We start from the raw sequence: 6,274 nt of genomic DNA, 5'->3' as shown, positions 1-6,274 counted from the left end.
TCCTTCGGATTTGCCGCTAGCTGTGTGCAGCCAGTGTACTCCGGTTATAATGAGTTCAGGCTTGTCGAGCTCTGTGGTGCTTCTTTCCGGGGTGTCGTCAAGTTCACCAGTCGTCAGGTCGACGGTTTTTTTTACTCGCGACTACAACTGGTTGTGAAAATCTGTCGTCGAGCCCTCTACATTTCACGACTAGCCTTGTCAATTTAGACTATATCAAATTGAAGTGGGAATCTAGAATGGAAATTTCATGTTATAAATCTGTGTTTGGAAAAAATAAAAAACATAATTAATTTTGTTTTATAATTTATATTGGCTTTCTTTCCTGTCATTTCTTCAGTATATATGCAAAAGTTTTACCTAGTTCAATTATGCAAGAGGCTCCTAAGCAGATTTCGAATATGAGATGCATGTACACCTTTTTTTGACAACACATGATCTTACAAAATTGCCACACGATCAAATGCTGAAAATTCAGCTATAACAACATATACTTGTCACAACGATGCTTTCCCAAAAGCTATTGTTGATTTATTAGCATTACAAATAATTTAAAAATTCACATGCTAATATGCTATTATAAAGATTGAAATAAAACTTTTACCTTAGAAGATAATCAAGATTAATTTTTAAAAGAGAGGAGAAGAGAGGGAAGTTGAAGAGAGATAGAGAAATATATATGTATATGTCAATGAAAAAGAGGGAGAGCGAAGAAAACAGATAGATAAAAACAAGATAATGAGGCAGAGGGAAAAATAAATTAAGAGGTAATATGTAGAAATAGATAAGTAAAATATATTCATGAAAACTATCAAATATGTAATAAATAGAACTATAATAATATTGTATAGTAAAATAAATAAAAGATAAATTCTAACATTTAAAATTTAAAAAAAAACAAATTACAAAAAGAAATATTTTGATATTAAAATATTCTAGTTATTTGTAATAAGATTTTTTTATTTTAAATAATTATTGATTACTCAATGTATATTTTTGTTATTACTTTATTTTTTAAAATGTGTTACTAAATTCAATTATAACTAATTTATTTTTTATTAATTAGATTTTACAATTCGTAGTAGTTTGTAAAGTATTAAGTTTATTAAATTTTACAAAATTGTGTTACCAATCTCTACAATTCTTGTGACATATTTGTATAATAGAGATTGTGTTTGTGGAGACTTTTGTAGATTATAATCTCATTTTCCTCTAGTGTAAATAATAGAGAAATAGATATGGAAATGGAACAAAAGAAGTTGAGGAATGAAAAATCATGGATCTAATAAGAGTATGCACCATGTGATATCACTTCTTATAATCTGAACTAAATCAAACAATATAATTTTTTATTTCATCTCATTTTTGTTTGGTAAGGAATATATTTCTTAAACTTTTTAAATTTAAAATAATTAGTTTAAAATAATATATTAATATAAATGTAAAGAACAATTATTTATTTTGCTATTAATTTGCTTCATTTAATTTTTTTTTTTTAAATCTAATACACAATATGCAAAAAAAAAAAACTAGTCTCGAGTTAAGAACAACAACTAACAAGTGTCATATAGTGGCTTGTATTTGTCACATTGTTTAATTAACTGGAATAGTAAAAGAATTTTTTTTAGAGTAATACAAAAATTTGAATGATACTAACAAAAGTAATTGCATTTGATTGGTTGATATAGAAAATATTAATTAAAATCATTTAGGTCCATAGATAGTTTTTTCACTATTTTGGTTATAATTTTTTGAAATTTAATTTATAAATTTTAGTTTTAGAATGTGTTGGAAGTATCAAGTAGAAAGTCTAAATTGAGTTATTCTCAAATTTTGAATACGGTAAAATCTTTGTGCAAAAATGAATTCAATTAAAATAATGAGATTTCAAGGTGTAGGTTTGAAAATTTCAAACATAAGTTAATTGTGTAGAGAGAAGTACTCAAGGATTATAGTTTTCTTGATATATGCTACAATTGTACAAAACTTCTAGTTTTGATATACAAAGGTATAGTAGTTAACTTGGCACAACATGTGCTCTTTTGGTCAAATTGCTATTGTCATTTTAATATTCTTGTTGAAAATAATTAAATATTAAAAGAAAGTAATGAATTTTTAGTTTTCATCCTTACATAGTTTTTTCACTATTTTTATTATAATTTTTTAAATTTTAATTTATAAATTTTAATTGTAGAATGTGTTAGAAGTATCAAGTACAAAGTCTAAATTAAGTTAGTTTGAAATTTTGACTATGCTAAAATCTTTTTGCAAAAATGAATTGGATTAAAATAATGAGATTTCAAGGTATAGGTTTCAAAACTCACATGGAATTAAATTGTGTAGAGAGAAGTTCTCAAGGATTATAGCTTTCTTGATATCTACTATATGTGTACAAAACTTGTACTTTTGATATACAAAGATATACTAGTTTACTTGCCATAACATGTCCTCTTTTCATCAAATTGTCATTGTCAATTTAATAGTTTTGTTGAAAAAAATTAAATATTAAAAGAAAGTAACAATTTTGTTTTATAGAATCAACTTTCTTACTTCAAGATTTAACCCACATAAAGATAAATGAACTAAAAATGAAAAGAAGTTATAAATAATATTAATAAAAATAAAATTATTTATCAATTTTTACATTAAAAAATACTTTTAAATATTGAATTGAAACAAACCAATCAAAAAAATTGGAAGATTTGCATTTGTCACTATTACTATCATATGAAATCATAACATTGAAATTTTAACACCTTACAACCTTAAATTCAAAATCTCAATTAAAGAACTTGAATTACTAATAATAGTAGCCAACTTGTTATATAGCTCCACTATTCAATCATTATGCTTTAAAAGATTAGAATAAAAGTCTATAGTTGGTAAGTCTTTTATAAACTGCTAAGGTGGATAAACTTAGTAGGTAACCCTCAAAATGAGGAGGAACTAGATTTGAAGTTTCTATTCTTGAAAACTAAACATGTAGTTATAATAAGTTGAATTCATACAAATTATACATCTCAAGTCCTTTTCAAACCATTAGTTTCTATTAAACTTAATTGTATTTTAGTGTATAAATCTTTTAATTAAATTGAGAATTTATTAAACATGTTTTATATGGTTGATATTATTATTATTATTTTTTAGACTGCAAGAATCGGTGCAACACGACCCCCCTATAAATTGTAGTGCGCCTGGTAAACTTTTTAACATGACCGGTAGTGCTGGCGCGACACGCCCACCGGTACCACGAGGACAGGGGAGACTAGAACCTGTGACCAACCCCCTGCAATAGGGAAGATTTAGCCAACCAAGCTAGGGCCCCTGCCCTTATATGGTTGATATTTTAATATATATGTGCATCCTAAAATATTTGTGTACAACATGAGTAGTGCTTCCTTCAAATTGGCTCCTATAAGATCCAATATAATTGAACCAAATAAATTAACATAAAATACTTTGAATAATTTTAAAACTTAAAATTTCACATTTAAACATTAGTCAAATGAAAAATGAAAATAAAATAAAAATAATTACATTTGATTTGCTGAAACTAGGACTAACTGATTGAATAGTGTATTGCCTAGATCAAATACAATAATAAAGACCAAACTAAATTAATCTTGTTTGTTTATGTTTATATAAATATATATCATGTGATTTAATAATTAATAAACCATGTGTAAATTCATGGGTATGAAATGAAACATTAAAGAACATAAATTTGTGATTGAAGAAACACTTACCTTACAATTATTAGTTCCTGTCGAAGCTGGGATACTAGTGTTTTTGCTTAATCCAAACTCTTTTTCACCCGACCAATGAAATTTAAAAATTTTATTGCTTTTTGATAATAAGCTAAAGTTACATTATTAAAATTTATTTAAATAATTCAAATATTAGTATTTATCTGCAGTCCAATTGGAAGCCAAGGGAAAAGGCAATGAGAAAATTAGTTCATTTAAAATGTTTAAATAAAGAAAAATTAAAATGACACTTGTGAGACAATGGCATATGTTTGAGAAGTTTACTATATATTTATGCTATAGTGTATCTATAATGGCTTCATTGACTCCATTAAATGAAAATTAATACTAAAAGATTTAGCTGGATTTCTCTAGCTCATACATTTAGTGATTATTAAATAAATTTGTTCCAACATCATCCTTTATCCATTTTGTATCAGAATTATGAGGTGTTCTAACACCAAATTTTCTGTCACATTCTCCACATTTATGTGTTTCTAGATTGAGGCTGATGTAATCAGCGCATCAATATTGTTTCAGATTTTCCCTCTTATTTTGTAGGTTGAAAAATGTTTTCATGGATAGATTTTATTGGTAATTGAGCTAATTTTGTTTCTGGTCTAACTTGAGATTCATTTCTTGCAAGCCATTTTTCCACTAAAGTCGACATTCATCACTGGATGACTTATATCAGTCAAAGTTTTCTTTGCAACAGATCAACAGGAATCAGTTCACTTAATTATTCGTCAAAATAATTGCTAAATTGAACCCAATGTAACTTTTATTCTAGAAACTTCGCAAAATTTACTTGTGAATACAAAGTCAAAACTACACTTGAGAGCGCTCAGTGAATCTTTTTGAATTGAGTTCTCAAAGTTTTGTTTTATATTTCATGAGAGCATTGCCCAAAGAAAAAAATTGTAGAGCTTTTTGTTCCTAAAGTGAAAAATAACATATATAGTACTCAGCTCTCATAAAATTAATTGCTCTGACCTCACATGGCAATATAGTTTATTCTTGTGTATAAATTTATGCTCTATCATGAATAATATACCTGGTTTATTTTTGGTTCTTTGGATTTCCAAATGATTTTTTTCCAGGGAATATTTCGTTCTTTCTTTGTTTTTTATTCTTTGATGATAACCGCTTTGAAACGAATAGGAGATCAATAATCAGGCACAATCATTGCACATGGTTTGAACAATCAGTTGCTAAAAATCACAATGTTGATGATATCTGAAAATAAAATCAACATTTTCAATCTCTAATATAGAATGAAAGCGATCAATGTAGGTGACTCGAAGGTCCTATTTGGCCACATGAAGAGGGGCTTCGATGTGCTTGTAATGTGTTCATATCAAGTTAGAAACTATAAAAGGTATTAGGTTAATGATGGGTTTAATGTAAAGATTTATGACTTATCATAAAAAGAAAAAACTAATAATATGTTTCAAACGTTTTTACTTTTATTTTTGTTAGGGCTTGAAAACCTAGTACTGTATAAATTGCTCCCTCATAGCTCTATATAAAAAGATAATTTCTTAGATTCATAGAGATAGAAGCAATAAAAAATTTAGGAAATTGTAGGAAAGCACATGAAAAGTTACCTTACATGCCTAATTTTGACACAAAAATTGTTCCAATTTTTTTTCCTGTATTGCTTGGAATATTTCTACTGCTCAGATGAAAAATAACAAGATGTTCCATTCACCACTCAAATGGTACAAAAGACCATTGGCATGAATCCATTTTAGCAATGTAATATTTAATGATAATGGTTGTAGATCGCCTTTTACAATGGTATATCCAGTGAAATTAAAATAGATATTTCAATAATCTCACATATTCCATTGTAATACCATTTTCTGAACCCAACAAGCCTAAAATATGTATGTGCACCCATAACCTATGCATGTGAATCCATGAATACTAATAGCATACTATGCTTAATTATCATCTTTTCAAACTATCATTTTGTGAATTGTCAGAACAACGGTTGATTTTATTTCATTCAACTTGAGAAATTCTGAACATGTTACCTCCATGAACCATGTCTATATAGCAACATCTAACTTTCACTTGATTTCTGTTGAGGGACTCTATTCACTTACTAAATCCATTTGCTCCAGCTGCGATATCAAATTGCCAAGTGGCTTCCTGCCTTTGCCTAAATGACACTTAGCCATCTTTGCAAAAAAGCACATAGTTGCATTGAAGATCTCCACATGTTAGTGTGGACTCCACGTAGGGGCTATGTGGCTTCTTGTAGAGTCTAATAAAATCGGCAACTCATTTAAGGTATAGAATTAAAAAATATAATTAATCTTGTTTATCATATCAGGGGATTGCTTCTGGATGGTTTGGTTTCTTGTGTTTTCTTGAAGGCTCGGCTAGAAACAAATTATGAATTCAAATAATTTTATTGAATGTCATCAATACAAATTTTTTCTAAAGAACTTCACATTGACTGAAAACCAAGCTTTGGTAAACTAGGCATTATCAATTTCAATTGTCGAAAAAATAAAATATAA

This window comes from Cupressus sempervirens, chromosome 5 (genome assembly GCF_028749045.1).
Source record: "Cupressus sempervirens isolate cs-2001-9-10 chromosome 5, ASM2874904v1, whole genome shotgun sequence".
Taxonomy (NCBI): Eukaryota; Viridiplantae; Streptophyta; class Pinopsida; order Cupressales; family Cupressaceae; genus Cupressus; species Cupressus sempervirens.
The sequence above is the reverse complement of the archived record's forward strand: the minus strand, read 5'-3'. Positions refer to the sequence as shown.